A 20985-nucleotide genomic window follows, 5' to 3' on the forward strand; every position below is an offset into this window, starting at 1 on the left:
TCTATTGGTTAAATAATGTAATTGCTGCCTACAACTTACATTTTTAAGCATCATTAAATGCATATAATGGTGATTTTAATCTTTAACATAAACATCAGTGGTTTTATCTAAACTATAAACTGTTTTCCCATTACTTATGTTATTTGACAGTCTATAATTTCATTACTAACTCAAAAGACTAAAGACTTAAATTTCTTTCTTGATATTTGCGTTTTTCAAATTCAGATTTGAATGCAGCGATTCGAAGGATTACTAAACGTATGCAAATCACCATCATTTATCATTTATGTTGCATTGGGGTTTAAATCCCTATCTTTTAATGACTAATCAGGCAGGTTAAAATGAAATCATTGATGCAGGCTAAACAAATATTGACAGAAAACACCTTTAATAAGGCGAGGCAGTGGCGCAGTAGGTAGTGCTGTCGCCTCACAGCAAGAAGGTCGCAGGGACGCTGGTTCGAATCTCGGCACAGTTGGCGTTTCTGTGTGGAGTTTGCGTGTTCTCCCTGCCTTTGCGTGGGTTTCCTCCGGGTGCTCCGGTTGCCCCCACAGTCCAAAGACATGCGGTACAGGTGAATTGGGCTAAATTGTGCCTAGTGTATGAGTGTGTGTGTGTGTGTGAATGATTGTGTGGATGATTCCCAGAGATGGGTTTCGGCAGGAAGGGCATCCGCTGCGTAAAAACTTCCTGGATTAGTTCGCTGTTCATTCCGCTGTGGCGACCCCGGATTAATAAAGCTGACAAGGAAATGAATGAACACCTTTAATAACCTAAGAAACCCACAACTTTCCAAATAACCTACCACAACTTCTTCCATGATCATTATATTTTACAGGAAAGCCTGAATTCCTTTATATATGTGATTTGAATGACGTGAGAGGCGATCTCTCTGCGATCATTTAAAATTTAGAATTAATCTACAAGTTTTAAAAATATATATTAATCCGCAGGTCACATGCGTTTTCGGTTGGGTTGTGACCCGTACGAATCACGGATCAATAGTGATATGTTACACCCCTAGCTCATAACATTGAATCTTACTAAAACATTAACACAAAGTAACCTTCCCTATCAAATAGCAGTCTTTTTTAGGTTTTGTCATGAGCCCCTTAATGTTCTAGCTCCACACGTGGCTTCGTCTTGGCACAAAACAGCCACTTTCCGCAATCTGATCAGTTCCCTCTGCATAAAAATCAAGTCTCACCCTGCATTTTTTCTCAGTGAATATTCGGTTTTGCTGTCAGATTACATACATTTTGGCAGCATCCACGGCACTTCTGCAGTAAGGACATGATAGACATTAATGCATCTGCAATGCAAAACCTCCCACTGAGCTTGTAAATTCATTGTCATCTTTTTTGTGCTGCATTTCATAATGCAAAAGACACCATTCGCCTCTCTTTGGGGAACATAATGTCACCTCAGTCCTTGTGCTGTTCTCTCATGACACCCATCACATCCGTCTCTTGGCATTGGATCATGCTGTGAATTCTCACAGCTATGTTACAAAGATAAACACACGCGACAAACTGGGGTTTTTAACAAGCAAGTATCGGCTAAATTAGCATCAGCTTGGTGGGACCCCAGTAAGTAGTGCAGATTGTGATTCTGGTAAGCAAGAACCAAGTAAAAAGACGAAGGAATCAGAGGAGCTTAATGGTTGTTAAAAGAAAGATGCACATTGGGACATCCAGATGGGGGTTTGGGAGCAGAGGCAGCGGCAGGGTGAGATCACACGGAAACACAATGAAATATTCAAGGAGCATGTGCTTTATACAGCACAAACACCAGGCACACTTTTCAGCAGCCCTGGATTCTCGAAGCATTTTCCCTGCTCATTTGCTCCATATGATTTTATTTTTTTTTAATTTATAATCTTCTAAGCCTCAAACTAGGGATGTCCAGATCTGATCACATAATTGAAAATCAGGCCCGATCACATGGTTTTAGAGTCGATCAGACTCTAACCTTCTGATCAGGACTCGAATATATATGTATATTTATATATTGTCATTATTTTTTAACACATCTATAGTTATGCGGTGGCACAGAGTTAGAGCTCTTTCTTGACTTCAGACAAAAATAGCAATGGTTGCAGCATGACATCACTTTGTAGCAGAGATGCTATTGGTTAAATGCCGGCAAAGTGGAACACGGAAGCAGCTTGAAGTGGGAAGCGAGAGTATGGCTGCGGTCTGAAGGTATTATAGTTAATGACAACAACATTGCCATAGCAAACTGTGAGATATGTAAACTTGGGATTGCCTGTCGGGTATTTTAAGTTGAGGAGCTATTTGTTTTTACAATAGATTTGTTTTTATATTTACTGTTGCACTAAAGTCCAAAAGTGAAGAACTAATGTTATTTATTATTTGATTGTTCAAGCTACCTCTCAGAAGTGCTCTGTTTGTGAACAGAGTTGTTGAGTGTTAAAATAAGGTGAATTAAATAAAAATAAGGAACATCCTAGATCCGTTTCTCTGCTTTTCTTAATTTTTTTTATGTTTTATAGAAGTATTGGATCCAGTTTCGGTAGATACTCAAAATCAAATGACTCGGGCTAGAGGGCAAAATAACCTGATCGGGACATCCCTACCTTAAACTAAATCAGCCAAAATGAATGAAATGAAAAATCAGTCCTAAAATGAGTATATTATATATATATATATATATATATATATATATATATATATATATATATATATATTGTGACGGAGATAAAAAAACAGGATATTACATGAGAAAACTGTGGGCGTGGCTTTTTTTTCTACCGCAAGCTTATTGGATGTAGTAACGTGGGCATTTCATTCAGAAAGATCAAGAAATGGGTTTCAGGGACACATCATGCTCAATATTTCTGTTTGTTGTCAAAACTGACAGTTGGAGAGGTGTGGTTAAGTATATTGGCTCCGCCCAATACCTCTGAGACAATCTGAAAATTTACCTGAGAAACAAACAGGAAGTGCATTTTCAGATTTTAATTTTAGATTACATGGGCAAACTATTTTTTCTTAATGACATGCACAGATGAATATTTCATGACAAAACTAGCAAGGTGAGCTTTAATCAAAATCATGATAAATGTTGATTTCATTTGTACTTTGAAGGACACCTATGATAAAAATCAACTTTTGTAAGCTGTTTGGACAGATGTGTGTATAGTGTGTCTACAGTCATACTGGAGTGATACAAACACAACCAGTCTCATAGTGACGTAGGAGTGCGGTTTTCCCCACCCACCAAATTGACTGACAGGTGCCATGTTTCTATAATAACATGTATAGACGTTCACAGAACATCTGGGATTCAAATATTTCTACCAACTCTGTTATTTTTATAAGTTTTAAAAGTTTAAAATGTTTTTAAAACAGCATGTTTGTAATAAAGGCAATAAAATCAATGTAATTCTTAACCGCTATAAATCACCACAGCTGCATAGTGTCAGTAAATGCTAATATGTGAGTGTACTGCAAATTACATTTGTGCGAGACTCATCATTTCAGAAAGGCTTGAATAAACTCCACCACATCAAATAAACTTACTTGGTATTTTAGACTAAAGAGCTTTATTTCAGCTTCAGACGAGTCTGCGTCTGTCACTGTGCTTTCTATCTGATGAAAGGCATGCTGAGAAGCAGACAAGCATGTGGGAACAACGGACCGGGAAAAGCAGCTCATTTTCATTTAAAGCCACAGGCTACAACAACCACTACAATATATGCAGACAACAAAATGGGCAGATTCTGGAGGCTATAATAAATAATCTGATGGGTATTTTGTGCTAAAACTTTATGGACACATTCTTGACACATCTTGAAAAAGGGGTAAATAGGTGCCTTTTAAGTACTGCATGTTTGTACAGTTGAAGTCAGAATTATTAGCCCCCCTGAATTATTAGTGCCCCTGAATTATTTGCGCCCCTGTTTATTTTTTTCCCCAATTTCTGTTTAACTGAGGGAAGATTGTTTCAAAACATTTCTAAACATAATAGTTTTAATAACTCACCTTTAATAACTGATTTTTTTATCTTTGCCATAATGACAGTAAATAATATTTTACTAGATATTTTTCAAGACTCTTCTATACAGCTTAAAGTGACATTTAAAGGCTTAACTAGATTAATTAGGCAGGTAAGGGTTATTAAGCAAGTTATTGTATAATCATAGTTTGTTCTGTAGACTATCAAAAAAAAATTACCTTAAAGGTAATTTAAAAAGGTCCCAAAAAAGTGAAAAAAAAAAAAAAAAACTAAAAACTGCTTTTATTCTAGCCGAAATAAAACAAAAAAGACTTTCTCCAGAAGAAAAAATATTATCAGACATACTGTGAAAATTTCCTTGCTCTGTTAAACATCATTTGGGGAATATTTAAAAACGAAAAAAATGAAAAAATGTATGTGTGAAAAAAAAACAAAAAAAAAAAACAAATCTAAAGCAAAATTCAAAATTGTTAAAAAAACATTTATCAAAGAAAATGAAAATACCTTCATATTAACACTTTGCTACTGCATTTTACAGAAAGCATTTGAATGAAATAATAGACTTGAATTTAAATAAAATATTATAACACTGAATAAAACTGAATTTAAATAACAATATTACATAAAATGTTACCAGAGATGGGTTGCAGTTGGAAGGGCATCCGCTGCTTAAAACATGTGCTGGATGAGTTGGCGGTTTATTCCGCAGTGGCGACCCAAGATTAATAAATGGACTAAGTCGAAAAGAAAATTAATTAATGAATTACTGAATTACATCAAATATTAAAGAAATACAAAATATAGTAAATATGATTAAAACTGGTGAAACTGAATGAAACTATGAATGAAAATAATAGTAAAACTAAAGTAAACATTTAATTATTTAATAATAATTAATATTTTTGTAAAGAGTGCACTGTAATAAAAGCTTTTAAAAGGTTTACAGCTTATCAATAACGCATCTCTCTGTGGATAAAATAATTATTTTAATTAATTAAGCATATTATTGCTCTATTCTGTAAAGATTTTGTGAGGATTTCCCAATCATATGATTTTAAGTCCCTCAAAGCATCCACCAGACCTGTCTTAAAAAAAAAAAAAAGGAAGAGAGATTCATTATCCCCTAAAAAGAGGAATCTTTGCCCAATCCCTTGTTCACCTTCCATCTTCATCCCTCCTGCTAATTACCAGAACTAACTGACCTTCCCAATATCCTAGTTTCCCAGCTATGTTATCATTCGTTAAACTCCACAGAGACGTAGGAGATGTGGAGGCAATTTATTTCTGCCCCATTCCACACCCAGCAAGGAGCAGCAGCCTCCTCCCGGGCTTTTCCGTCAGTAAAAATAAATGTAAGGTCAAAGGAGCTACGCACACAATAACGGAGGTATACGTACTACGTATGCGCATGTGTGTATTGGCAGTAATATGAATGCTAATTCAGGTCACGTTAGACATCATGCCACAATTGCATATCACTCCTAAGCAGTCGTGACCTTAACGGCAAATGAGTTTTTATATAATTTAGCAGGCAAAAGAGTCTCGGTAGTAAAGCGACACAGTGACAAATGACTATTAGACCAACTGAGACATATGTTAATAGACATTACTGGGACATTACGAGAAGGCAGGATATATACTGAGTGACAGCAGAAATGTGTCAAATATTGCACTGCTTTATACTATGAAAAATAAATGTGCCAGATGTATCACAAAATAAAAAATAAAAAAATTTCATTCATAATTTTTTGTACGAGTGTAAACTCTGATTCATTCATTTTCACTGCTAACTACATGTGCATGTTGCCATTTGCCTTTGATCAATTTTATTGACATAATCGAAGGCATTTTAGAGATTTTAAGCCAAAGAAATGAAGAAATTCACTGCAGAAAAAGAAATATTGTTTTATTTTGCTTCTGAAAAATGAGTTTTACAGTAATGGGCAGGAATGAGCACACCCCTTTATAAAAATGACCATTTTTGTCCATTCCTTAGTGAATATAGCCAATATATTTTGGTGGGTTTAAACAAAATTGTTTTATTTAACGGTTATATTAATTAAAATAAGAGTTTGGTAACCAAACATCTTTCGGAATAGAAAGATGATACATTTAAATTCAAACAAGATATTGCAAAAAAAGACAAATGATAAAATTTTACCTTTTTTGTTGTTCTTGTTGTAGTTGTTAATGTTTCTCTTAATATTCCCTGTTTATTAAAATGTTATTTCATATTTTTTCCCCAAAATATTAATTTGGGTATACAAATTTTTTTTAACTCTGGTCTTACTTTTTTGTTAGATTAATTTCAGCTAATATAAATGTATATTAAGCATAGGATGGTAATTGGTTTGGAAAAGTCAAGCTTTTAAAACTGCTAAAACTTTCTTTAATACCGTTCATAAGGTATATGTAAGGTTTTAGTTTTTTATATGACTTGTAAAGAAATCTGTCTGACATGTTTACTGTTCCAAAGTATTATAAATGTTTCCTAAAATAAAATATTTTGTGTTCAATGGAGAAAAAAGTAGTTTTTTTTTACCCAGACATTTAAAAAGAACTCATTTTAGAGCAGTAATCACAATACCATGATGCTGTAAAACCTTGATATTTGTATCCAAGGTTATCATACTGTCAGAAACGTACATCGACCCATGCCTAATGTATATACACAAATATAATATTATAAAACATCCTATAGAATATATTTATTTGAAACAGATCTGTGAGGGGTGTACGTGTAAAACTTGGGATCTGAGATTTTCGTGCACACTACTGCACTGGCAGTGAATTTCAAAATAAAATACATCCAACTATTAAATGAAACAATACGACTAAAGAAAATGAATACAAAATACTGAGTTCTGAATTTTGCTACCATGCAGAAATATCTGCCGCTGTTAAAAAGGAAAAAAAAAATCAAATATGCCAACAAAAACAAAAAATAATAAATACACAAATAAAAAAAATAATAAAATAAATAAATAAGTAAATAAAAGTGTTTTTGGTCATACTCTCAAGTCCCAATCAGTAAGACATTATGAAGCAATTCCATGCAAATTGTCAACCTTGCCATGAAATTCCACTCAAATTAAAATTTCACTCAGAGTCAATGTTTTCAAATAATTATATTTGATTTTCCAAAGTCACACAAGTGGCAACTTCACATCTGCCACATCTATAACGAAGCTTTTTCCTTTATAAATACAAAAATGAAATCCAAACACTTTTTGTTCTATAGAGTGCCAACTCTTATCTTTTTGATTAGCCTTATTTATTTTGGGTTGTGCAGTTTAATTCACAGAATTACTGCAAAGCATGTTTCTGCAAAGATTGCAAACTAGCAAACTTTTCTGGTCACATCTATAAAGCACGTTTATTTTCTTCATTTAAAATATAAAGAATGTTTTCATTCATTTATTCATTTTCTTTTCGGCTTAGTCCCTTTATTATTCAGGTGTCACCACAGCATAATGAACCGCAAATTTATCCAGCATATGTTTTACAAAGCAGATGCCCTTCCAACCACAACCCAACACCGGGAAACACCCATTCACTCTTACATTCACATAAACTACAGCCAATTTAGCATATTCAATTCACTGACTGGGAAACGCGAACACGGGGAGAACATGCAAACTCCACACAGAAATGCCAACCGATCCAGTCGGTGCTCGAACCAGCAACCTTCGTGCTGTAAGGCGATCATGCTCCCCATTGTCCCATCGTGCTGCCTATAAAGAATGTTAACAGATTGATATTTTTCTGCTTCCATAACTCTGTGGTTAGTTGTTTTGGAAATTATAAACAGAAGTTTCAATATGATGTTAACATATACTTTCTATGTTTTGAGATTTTACTGCAAACGTCACATCAGTAACGCTGATACAAATTGACATTGATAAATAAAAAAGTGGCAGTAATATTTCAATCCAAAAAGATCACATACATACAGTTTGATCATTTCAAATACATCCATTATTGTTTTTAGATTGTTCTCAAATAATTGTGCTAAAATATAAACTCCTAACTGCGCACGTGTGTAGAACGACTGCCTCTTTGGCTCATGGATCACATTCACGCTTGATGGTGAGCTCCATAAATCATGGCAGACAGAATGGGACTAATTACCAGTCACCTATACAGGCATCTCACAGCTGCAGGGGACAAGCTACAGTATCCCACAAAACCAGCCTTTACTGTGGCACGGCAGTGAGGCTTTTGTGCACCACATGAAAAAGATAACAAACCAGTCTGTGTCTGGAGACAGATTACAAAAAAACAACAACAACTCAGGAGGTAAACAGTAACATGCATGTGAGAACAGTCCATGTGGATTTGTGTACTGTAGATAATGCGCAATGCATGGTCTGCAACTGATATAGGGTAAATATGGAAAAATAAGCACAAACAGTATTTGCGTGGAAGTGTCCATGGGAGAACACTGCTATATGGGGCATAATAAGTCATAATATTGGCTGCTTTTAAAGTGCCATTTATTAATATTCTTATACAGCAAATCTGAATTTTCAGCATCATTACTTTCGTCTTGAATGCTTCATCGTGATTCTTCAGAAATCAATTTATTACACTGATTTCCACAGCTTATAGTTCGTCACCTAAGAATTATATGGTTCTATCTGACATTTTTGTCAAAAATTAGTTATTGACATATTCTCATTAAATGACAACTTATTTATATTATGTGATGTTTTTTTTAAGTTGTTTACATTTTAGGGCTGTTTATTAAAAAAACAAATGTTACACACATATTGTTTGCTATATGGAATGCAAAAACTTTGAAGCTCAATATCTCAAAATCATTCAGAATGCAAATAGAACCTTATAATTCCAAGTTGACGATTTAACAAAACTAAAAATGGTGTGCTGCCAAACATCTTTACTGAAACAGCAATAATTTGCAGGATTGCCGGATATTATTTATTACAGTGCAAACGCTGTGACTCATTTTCCAATGATCGCAACACAACAAACTACAAGCTCATGTAGCTATTTGCCTTTGCAATCAATTTTATTGACACAATGCGATACATTTCAGAAATGTATTAATAAATCATAATATTTGCTGTGTGTGTTTTAACGTGACATCAGTATTTTAAAAGCGAATGTGAATTTTTAGCATCGTTAAGAATGCTTCACAGTGTGATCCTTCAGAAATCAGTTTAATACACTGATTTCCACAGCTTAAAGTTATCAATGATTAAATTGGAGTGCTGCCAAAGATTTTTATGGAAATAGCAACACCTTTTTCAGGATTTTGATGAATACAGTCACCAGCATTTAATTTAATCAGAAAACCTGTGTAAAAATATAAAAAGTTTTACTTTCAATCATGATAAATGTATATGAATAATGAATAAATGAATGTGTCCTTCCCTGCTGAATCAATGAAACCATTTCTTTATTCAAAGTACCTTAACAGTAATGAAAGTGGTTAAATGTATGAGGAATCAGAAAAGTGGAGTAACTGAAAAAAAGATGATAAAAACACACAGTTATCTTAAATAACATGAATCATGCACAATAAGAGCTGGAACCTTAAAAGAAAAATTAAAAAAGGATCAAACTTGATTTCATTTTTTTACTTGAAGCAGACTTTAATTGCTACAGGCAAGCCATTTATCTGCATATAGTTCATTCAAAATAACACACACTGTCTTAATCCCCCCAAGAAGTTTCATTGCTACTTGAAAGCTGTGACTTGTACATTTAAATCCTCATGTCATTGTCAAATCCAGATGTGAGATCCAGAATAAGGATGACGGCAACTAGCCACTCAAATGACATCATATTTAAATTAAACCAATTACCCAGAAGCATGTTTTGTTTTTAAAAGATGTCTAATAGATGTCTTATAGACATCCAAACATAAGCTGCAAAAAACAACTATGGGCTGTCAAGGAAAATCTAAAAGATGTTTAAATATAGATCAAAACTAGACTAGTCATCAAAACAGAACTGAACGACTACACATATAAAGTCTGCCTATTTGACGACTCTACAAGTTTTGGGCTATTCTTAGATGTCTATTAGATTTTCACTGACAGCCCAAGTTTAGCCTTGTTTTAGCCAAGCTGTCTACGTTTATATGTCTATTAGACGTCTACTAAACACAAAATTGTTTGCTGGGTAATAACAAATAAGTAAAATTCAGTAAAACATACTTATTCACAACAAAAAAATTACACACCAGCTTAGAGGAAATAAGTGTCATTTGCAAGATATTCTTGCTGACTTTGAATATCTTCAAACTGCTCTGACCTTTCTCAAACAGGCATCTATGAAACTGCATCTCATTCACCTTGCGTTTACATATGAGCAATGCATCACTCGAGTAGACCTGCGAGGAAACACAATTTTATGTTGTATCAGTTTAGTGGCTAATTTGTACAAATTCGTACAAGTTCACTTGTGCAAAAATGTACGTATTTAAAAAGAAGGCGTGGCACCTAAACCCACGCCTAAAACCAACCGTCATTGGGGGATAAGCAAATCATGTTGTACATCAAATTCATCGTGTACAAATGAGATCATACGAATTCATACGAATTAGCCAATAAATAAAAAGTTACGAACTGCCATGAGATTGTGTTGGATATGGCTGTATATCAGCACTGCTGTGATTCGGGATGCACATACATTTATATAAAACAAAATTATAAGCCCTTCTGTGAATTTTTTATTATTTTAAAATATTTCTTAGGTTATGCTTAACAGATCTTGCAAATGATACCATTTCCTATTATATTTTTTAGTCTGGAGAAAGAGTATGGGATCAAAATGCAGGCAAATGTAACGGGTTCGTGGATCAAAAAAAAAAAAAAAAAAAAAAAAAAAAGCGCGTAATATAAAAAAAAAATAATAATTTACTCAATTGTGTGTACAATTCTAATGCACAAACAACCAGCCTGATCTCACAAGGAAAGCAAATCGTACTACTTTGTACAAATGAGATCGTACGAATTTATACAAATTAGCTACTAAATCAGAACATTTTAAATTGTGAGATTTGAGATTGTGTTGAAACAATGGCTACATTTCCATCCACCTATTTTTATGCGCATTTTGGATACGTGTATAAAAAATGGTTAATAGAAACACCAAGATGCGCTAACATTTTGAAAATGCACATAAAAGATATATGCTCATAACAGAGTAGGATAAACTTATCATTCGATAAGAAAAGAAACCACAATGGAAACACTTTTATGGAACAAATTCCAGTATGATGATTAAAAAAGGTCATGTGATTTTGTTATAAGAGATGATGTGATGATAAAAATGTGTGTGAATGAACACACCAGCAGGCTGAGCACATTGTAAAAGATCTGAAATGTTGTTTTGGTCATTCTAAAACGCCTTAACCATTTCAGTATTAGTGTTATTATATTATTAATTACCTCCAGAACGGTCAAGAGCATCTGTGCTTAGCATCTCACGCCTTCAAACACCACCACACATTCATTGTGTGTCAGGATTGCTTTCTGAGGCTCAAGTCATTTATTAAATGAACAAAAGATTCATGCAGCTTCTCCCAACAGAAGCAAATTCCATTTTTACGGTTGATTTTCAGTGCCAGATAATCATGAAGTGACGATTTTGTTCTCTTTTGACTTGTTGGATGGAAACGCTGCTTTATTCACACATCTTTTGCCATATTACAGTTTTGCGCATAAAGTTAATTAGCATTTTTGGATAGAAACATCGCTAATGAGTGCAAAATGTGGGAATAAGAGCGAAGTAGAAAAGACCGCAAGCACATAAAACATTTAAATATGAGCAGGAAAAACTGATTTTGTTTGCAATTAGCAAACATTTTAAATCCAGATTTCAGTTTTGTGCAATTTAATTCTAAAAGCATCTGCAATTTTAATTCATGTTTTTGGTCCGCAACCTCATTGTTTCCTATTCTGCATATTTGCATGTTATCATTTTAGACAAAATGTTGCATTATTTTTTTTTGCATATGCTTATTATTTTTCTATCAGAGACTGTGATATATTTGGCAAGATTTTGATCCCATAACGTGTGTTAACATACTCTTCATTTGTCTGTATTAAAAATGGAATATTTAAATATATATTAAAATAAAAAAAGTTCAATATTATTATCGCCCTTTACTTTTTATTTATTACTTTCTATTGTTTTATTGGCAACAGAACAAATTATAAGTCAAATATTATGTAATTTCATCATGGCAAAGACAAAAGTTTATTTTTTAAGTGAAGTTTCACATGCTAATTTTGAGAGGAGCATGTGATATGATTGATCGCAGCTGGTCCTTCATGTGTAATCATTAGTAAGCCAATCGGATCATTCCAAACTTACTTTAAATAGTAAGACTAAGAATACATCCTCATCTTTGTTTTTCGAAGAATCCACCCTCTCTTCCTTTACCACTGGGAACTCTCGAGAACAACCTGATCTCGTACTGCCTTACATGCCCATTGACCAGGCAGGAAGCCTGGGCTCAATTATCTGCGAGCTCAGGGTTGTTATATATTTGAAAAATAATACAAATTTTCCAGGAGGGCTGCTAATTTTGTCTTCAATATATACACACGTTGTGGCTGGAAGGGCATCTGTTGCGTAAAAAAAATAAATAAATATATATATATATATATATATATATATATATATATATATATATATATATATATATATATATATATATATATATATATATATATATATATGCCAGAGAACTTGGCGGTTCATTCCACTGTGGTGACAACTGATAAATCAGCGACCAAGCCAAAGAAAAATGAATGAATAAATAAATATATACACATGTACACGCATATGTGAAGCTCAAGTGGATAAACATTGTTCATATAATGCTTCCTCTCTGGATTTTACAACTAAAAGCATGTGAGGATTTATGAGTTTGATTAACGACAGATATTAAACAGCATGCAAAGAAACACCATTGAACAGAAAGGCAGCTCTTTGATTGTACTCTCCACAAGAGCTTCTCCACACTTATTGAGAAAGCAAGCGCACATCACCAGCACCATTTTCTTCTGATGGAGACAGCAGGTATAATAACAGCCCTGTGAACATTTTAGAGCTCTGGGTTACAATTTAGTGCTGAGCTGAAGTACAATCTCAAAGCTGAATTAGGGAGCTCTCTTTACTTCCATAAAAGATCAGCGTTTCATAAAGCAACGGTTCAGATTTATTCAACTTAATGGAAACTCAGGAAGAAATAATATGCGAGAGATTAAAGGCTGGCAAATCTTTTATGATTTAAAAGATTCATTTGAATGTAATGCTTTGCTATATTAAGGTTTCATAATAAGAAGTCATTGAGAACGTTTACATAGACACCAACATCTGATTTTAATACATTTAATTTAATTTAATTTATTTATTTAATTATTAATTATTATTAATTAATTATTAATTATTACATGTGGAGTATGCTGATTTTAGTGGCATTATTGAAGAGCATTACAGATGTGTCAACACCACAATCAAACTATTACACCATGTAGTATTTGCGCCACATTTAGACAGGATAGTCCATACACACATGGCTGTTTGACACGATTCTCTGCACCTGCTGAGTCAGTATAATACCAGACACCTGCATAGTGAAATGCTGAGGTTTTTTCTCATACAGTGTGCAGTATCAAATTCCATTAAAACAACACTCTTCCAGCAGTTCATACTCGCATCCTATATCTTGTTTGTCACGGAGGGCATAAACAAAATGTTCTTGAATGAATGTGAAACTGCCAAACTGCTTTTAAAGTAAAAAGAAAAAAGAAAAAAAAACACCCGAAATTACATGAAACTCCAGAGGAAATGTGGATAGCGTGGTGACGCAATGACGTTAATTGAATACTGTGCTATAACATATAAAACATGATCATGAACAGAACATTCAAAAAGCAACTCATGTAACTCATGTAATCATATTATTGTCTCAAGGCAATTCACTCAATTACTGATGTACATGTAAACGTAATCAATATTTTAAATAAACTTTTAGCAAATTGCATTATTGGTGTTGATAATAAACGTGACAAAACCTTTACTCAAAAAATATTTGTTTAAACAACTTATTTAGAATGAGCTCAAAATTTTTTGGAGACAAATTAATTAAACTTAAATGATTTGATGAACTGTGTGGAACCCTGCATTCATTAAGTGCTTAATTAACCATTCATGTGTGTGTGCCCTACTAAATAAACATATGAAGGTTTATAAGATGCAAGTTGAACCTCTTTTAACTTGATTTGAATAATGCTGAATTATGAACAAGATTCTGCAAAAGATCAAACATGTCAGTCAAGTGCATGTTTTCAGCTACTATGCCCCTTGCTGCTGGAATCAGCTTCCAGAAATGATCAGATGTGCTCCAACATTAGGCACACTCAGACTGAAAACACATCAGTTTAGCTGTGCCTTTACTGAATGTGCACTGTGCTACATCCGACCGATCGCACTATTATGTCTTTTTCTTTTTTTGATTCTTTTATAACCTGTTTTAACACATTTTAATCTGTTTTTTTTTCTGTTTTTAATCATTTCTATTGTTTGTTTGTTTTATTTTCTTATACTTGTCTTTTTTTATTCTTGTTTATGTAAAGCACTTTGAATTGCCACTGTGTATGAAATGTGCTATATAAATAAACTTGCCTTGCCTTACATGTGCTTGGTGAATGAAGGTAACAGGCTTGCTTTTGTCATTAAAAGGCATTTACTGCTAATATTAGCATACAAACTTGAATCTGAAGTGCCTTGACTTTGAGTAGACCACAAAACTGTCTTAATAAACTTAACTATTTAATTTTATATTATTTACAGTTTTGCTTCTTATTTTACACATATTTTGTGTTTGAATGATGTTGTAGTTGTGTTACATTTAACTTACACTAAAAAAAATCCTGATAAGTTAGGATAAAAGTAAACTTGTTGCCTCAATTTAATTGTACGGTGGCCGAGAGAGCTTAACATGCTGCAATTTTAGGTCTAAACAATTCACAAAAACGTCAGCATTTTCTTAGAACACAAAGAGTTTTAGGAGACCCTAAAACATGACGAACCTGACTATTTAGTATTAGTATTTATTAGCCTAAATAAACAAAAGACAAGGGATATTAAAAATATTTAAAAAATATAAAAAAAAAAACATTTTTTCAAAGATTTCAAATATCACCTTCAACTTCATTGAGCAATAGTCACAGCACAGCGGCGTCTGTAAAGTTTTTAGGTCAACTTGAAACATTTCCATTGTGTTCCATTCTTATTATGTTGTGAGAAAATGCAGCACGTTTTCGTAAATTGATTGCGTTGTGGGAAAATGCAGCAATTATTTTATGTTTGCGTTTTGAGGATTTGAAGTACGTGTGCTCTCAACTAGATGAAGATCTTTTCTTAATTTGCTGGCGTTTTTTGTAATTGCACGCGTTTTCTCAAATTGCAGAACGTTAAGCTCTCTCGGCCACTGTATAATTGAGTAATGGAGTCTCCCAAAACTTGCAGTTAATTTAACTTGCCAGTTTTTTAGATTATACCCAAATTGTTCAGTTCACCAAACTTAGCGTATGAAAAATATGTTTAATTGAAATCTTGAATCGGTTAAACATTTTTTATTTTTTTTCACACCGCTTTAGTTGGAATAATGAAATGCAAAATAAAAGAAGGACAGAAGAAAAGAAAGGAGGTAAATAACAAGCATATGTACTGCATCCATGTGCATGGTTGCTTATTGTCACACTGTGGGTGCATTTATCTTCTGGAAGTCTTAAAGGCAGACTAATGTGTGTTTGTGAAAAAAAAAAGAAAAGTTTCAAACCAACGTATTTCCCAAGATGCTTAAGCAACCTGGGTTTTGTTTCCTAATGCATGACGCAATACTAATAAACAAATTAGCCTTGATGAGGAAAGGACATAAGTGCTCTATCAATTATGCACAGGTAGACCACACATCAGGGAGAATATCTAAGAAGACACACCTTCTGCCTTGTGTTCACATTACACAGAGAGAGAGAGAGAATGATACCAACAGCAGCCAAATATGTGTCAGCCTGCCACAAACTGCCACATACTGTCAGCCAATGGACAAACCTAAAACAAGAGCATTTTTACAACTGCTGACAGAAACATTACAAACCATTTGAATAAATGTACAGTTGTAATTTAACATTAATTTGGTGTGATTCTGGAGTCAGGTCTGAAATTCAGTAGTCAGTTAGTTAGTAAATCATCATACTATCATCTCAAAAAACATTGCAAGATTTAGATGCTTTGTTCCCAGTGAGGACTTGGAGAAACCTGTTCATGCTTTTATCACCAGCAGAGTGGATTACTGTAATGGACTTCTCATTAGCCTTACCAAAAAGACATCCAGAACGCTGCTGCCGGGATTCTGACCAGAACCAGGAAATCAGAGCACATCTAACCTGTCATCAGGTCTCTACACTGGCTCCCAGTTACATTCAGAATAGATTTTAAAAGTAATTCTACATGTCTATAAATCACTAAATGGCTAAGGACCTCAATACATTACAGATATGCTCACTGAATACAAACCTAACAGATCCCTCAGATCATTAAGGTCAAATAAATTAGAAATTCCAAGAGTTCAGTCAAAGCAAGGTGAATCAGCAACTATGCCCCGTTTCTTTTACTCTGGTTTATGCAAAGCACTTTAAATTACCATTTTGTATGAAATGTGCTATATAAATAAATTAAAAAACAACAATTCATCAATAATATTTTTTTCCTCTTTCATTATATTTTTGATATACAGTTGAAGCCAGAATTATTAGCACCCCTATATTTTTGGACCCCATGTTTATATTCGAGGAATTGTATTCATAACGCAGAATTTAAAAAAATGCAATGTTATATTTTTCCAATATCGAACAGCCCTATTGCAAATCATCGGCAAGAATGTACAGTAAGAATGTAACAGTTTAAACATTTACCGCAGTTTGGAAAGTCAAGGTTTTAAAATTGCTAAAATGTTCTGTTAAGCCATTTCTACAGTATGTGTACGTTTTATTTATTTATTTTTTTAGGGCAACCGTATCTACAGCGGAAAAGGACCTGCCACATCAAAAGCTACTGGTCGGACATCGATTTAACAAACAATGAAAAAAATACAATTTTTAAATGTTTCTTGAAATAAAATGTATAGTGTTTTGTTGCTTTTTACTTAAGACGTTTTAAAAAAAAATTATTTTAGATCAGTAATTACAATACAGTAAAACTGTAATATTTTTGTCCAAAGTTATCATACCATCAGAATTTAATACTGGCCCATGCCTAATGTACAGTTGTGTAATGTATTTCATTGTCTTGTATTTTACCTTTTTTTTTACTCTTTCATAATTTTTTAATCCTCATATTAGTTGTTTTTTTTCTTTCATATTTGCATGAATATTTATCAGAATTCTAATTGTGTTTTTTTCTGTATGTATATATTATATAAACACTTTATGATTTTATTCACCGTTTATGTAATCTGTAATGCTTTGGCAATACTTGACAAGTCATGGCAATAAAGCTGTTTTGAACTGAATTGAATTTATCTGAGAGAGTGAGAGAGAGAGAGAGAGAGAGAGAGAGAGAGAGAGAGAGAGAGAGAGAGAGAGAGAGAAACACAAAACCTGACGTAAAAGGTCAAATTTTCCAAGGCTCTGTCTGCATTTAAACAGGTACATTTGCCTGAAATTATGTATAAAAAATGCTTTCTGACCAGCAAGCAGTTTCATTCAGCTGTCCACTGTGTATTTGCATTTAGGACATTTCTACTATTGTTATGATTATTCCGAATGAATGAATGAATCGATGAACAAAGGATGCCCAAAAGACACAAAGGGCTAAAGCTTAAAGTCAGTTTAAAGCTTTTGAGGTTGCATATATAATGAGGCTTACTGCAGAATTGCAAATAAGAGAGGATTATTTAGTCCAAGGACAAACAGGAAAACATGGCATGAAACAAAAAGGCACTGAAATCATGTTTTAATGATGCACATGCACTGTACTTACATTCCACTGTCAGTCAGTTATTATTATTGTCTTCAAATGATTGTGTTTTATTCATTACATTCATATGTAAATAAAGGATAATATTAAATCTAATGTGTTTAACAAAACATACATTTTTATAAGGAGCAGCTCAGTAGTTAGCACTGTCACCTCACAGCAAGAAGGTCGCTGGTTCAAGTCCCAACTGGGTCAGTTGGAATTTCTGTCTGGAGTTTGCATGTTCTGCCCGTGTTTACGTGGGTTTCCTCCGAGTGCTCTGGTTACCCCCACAGTCCAAAGACATGTGCTATAGGTGAATTGAATACACTGAATTGTCCGTAGTGTTTGTGTTTGAATGAGTGTGTATGGATGTTTCCCAGTGATAGGTTGCAACTGGAAGGGTATCTGCTGCGTAAAAACATATGCTGGATAAATTGACAGTTCATTCCGCTGTGGCAACCCCAGATTAATAAAGGGACTCAGCCAAAATACATAAATGAATCCATGTATGTATGTATGTATGTATGTATATATGTTTGTCTATAGCTACCATGACCTCATGTTCCGATACTATACTAGCTGAAGTATTGTGATACCAAGAAGTATTGCGATACTGTAATTCATAACTCAAATCCATGATATAAAGAAAACTGTGAGAAATACTATATTAATATGTTATAATACACCTACTTGAAGTGAATTTATGATTCCCTTGTTATTGCAAAAAGTATTTGCACGTCATTTCACCTGAAATGTATTCGTTCTTTTTGTTTATTTCATAGATAACTGACCAACATAAATACATTAAAATAAAGATACAAATTATATCAAATTAGGTTTGCATTAATAATAAAATTAGCCCTTTCCAACCAAATTAGGCTGTATGAAGTTGTCAAAAATTCAGTTTTAATGTTTCTAGGATCTGTTGTTTTTTGCTGTTGTTTTTTTTCAGTCTTATCAGGTACGTAATTGAAAATTTAACTTTGCGAGTTGCTCTTCTTTAAGAGATTGTAGCAGTTATTGTAGCTAGTAAATCATATTTACAGCAGCAGAAATTAATTGATTCAGATTCAATCTGAAGCATCAGAAAACGTGCATTAGGCGACCATAAAATGAGTGAATTCTACACCTTTGGCAACCTTAAAGTGCTCCACAGCACAGACTGTTCAAATAAAAAAAATTATTTTTGCACAAGCGTGTAAGCGTTTTAGTGACTTTCCACATGCAACATGTTGTAGATAGACCGTTAATGACGATACTACCGTTAACAAACTACAGTGACACCGCCAGTATTTTGGAGCCATAGTATCACGATACTACCATAGTTCCAGTAAACCGTGCAACCCTAATATGAGCAATTCCATGCAAATGTCAACCTTGCCATAAAAAAAAATTACATTTTCACCAAAATCGCAAAACTGTTTCTGCGCTTTTTGTGTTAGCAAGTATTTTACAGACCTTTAAAAAATACACAAAAATCTCTGTCAGTGTTTTCAAACAATTATATTTGGTTTACCAAAGTCATTCAAGCGGCAATTTCACATCCGTCACATCCATAACAAAGCTTTTTCCTTATAAATGCAAAAATGTAAAATCAATCATGTTTGTTCTATAGTGATTCAACTTTTATCCTTTTGATTATCATTGTCTCTTTTGGGTAGCGCAGTTCAATTCACACAATTTCTACAAAGTCTGTTGTATACTGTAAACTTGCTGACTTTTTTGTCACATCCATAACGCATGCATATTTTCCTCATTTAAAATATCAAAAAATTATATATATTTACACACACACATCAGTGGTATAAGCAGTGGTGTAAAGTAACTAATTACAAATACTCAAATTACTGTACTCGAGTAGTTTTTCTCAGGAATTGTAATGTACTAAGTAGTTTTATAAATGTGTACCTTTACTTTCCCTTGAGTACATTTTTAGTGCAGTATCTGTACTTTTACTCCACTACTTTCCTTCAACCTGCAGTCACTACTTTATTGTTTCTTGTCTATGGAGAGATTAGAAAAATCAGTCCTGTGATTCCCGTCCAATCAAATCACACACAGAAGGTAAATCGCCTCATAACTACCTCAAGACATGGGTGATTTATAACTGCAGCAAACTGTTACGAAGCATTAATAGTGTCCAAGAAGATGTGCAAAATCTTTACATGCATTGACATAGAGACTGTTTAGATGCATATCACTGATAAGAAGATGACGGATGTTTACTGTATGATGACCAAAATGGCCTTAAACACCCAGCAGGCACAGGATGTAAACATGACGTCAGATTGACGTTGTAACCTAAAGTCATAGGGATGTTGCATTGTGTTTAAAAATAAAAATCATGTTGACGTCAAAACCCAACGTAAGGCAGACATCAATGTCCAACGCTCAACCTAAAACCAACCATCAACGTCTAATGATGTTAAAGCTTGACGTTGTGTGGACATTACCACTATGACGTCAATATGATGCTGGTTTAAGATGATTTTGGTCACTTTCTAACAACCTAAAATAGACCAAATATCAACATCATTTCATGTCATAATTGGACATCAAAATATTATTGTCCTTAGACAATAGAATTATAAGGTTATATCTGACATTTTTGTCAAAATTGAGTTATTCACATGTTCTTATTATATGACAACTTATTTACATTATGTGGTGTTTTTTTTTTTTAGAAAAGTAATGCTTCAATGAATGATCTGCCAGATACAACCTTATAATTCCAATCGGGAAATGACTTTTTAGAGTTAGAAGCTTCTACATCTATTGCACTGTATGAACTGTATTGAACTGTGTGTTTTACTCCAATGTGCAAATGTAAGAGAATTTTGATAATTTACATTTAGAGTCTCTGTCATGTTGATGTATGGAAGAGAAATGTTACACATATAGTGTTTGCTATGGCATGCAAAAACTTTGAAGCTCAATATCTTAAAATCATTTGGAACGCAGACAGAACCTTATAATTCCAAGGTGACGAATAGACAT

General features: G+C 33.6%; 1 protein-coding gene and 1 long non-coding RNA gene across 9 annotated transcripts in view; one reads left to right on the forward strand and one right to left on the reverse strand.

The window, feature by feature from the left end:
* Positions 1–20985, reverse strand: part of znf385b (zinc finger protein 385B) — a 299871-nt gene that overhangs the window by 277792 nt on the left and 1094 nt on the right. For 2 of the 8 annotated variants that reach the window (XM_087266086.1, XM_087266087.1), the window contains exon 2: positions 10264–10342. The exons of the other annotated variants lie outside the window; for them this stretch is intronic. The gene's annotated coding sequence lies outside the window, so the exon portion shown is untranslated. The remainder of the gene's footprint in view (positions 1–10263; positions 10343–20985) is intronic. 8 annotated transcript variants of the gene reach the window in all.
* Positions 1–20985, forward strand: part of LOC147835389 (uncharacterized) — a 170000-nt gene that overhangs the window by 29776 nt on the left and 119239 nt on the right. The gene's annotated exons all lie outside the window — the stretch shown is intronic.

The sequence above is a fragment of the Danio rerio genome, chromosome 9 (assembly GCF_052040795.2).
Source record: "Danio rerio strain M-AB ecotype USA chromosome 9, GRCz13ab, whole genome shotgun sequence".
Classification (NCBI taxonomy): Eukaryota; Metazoa; Chordata; class Actinopteri; order Cypriniformes; family Danionidae; genus Danio; species Danio rerio.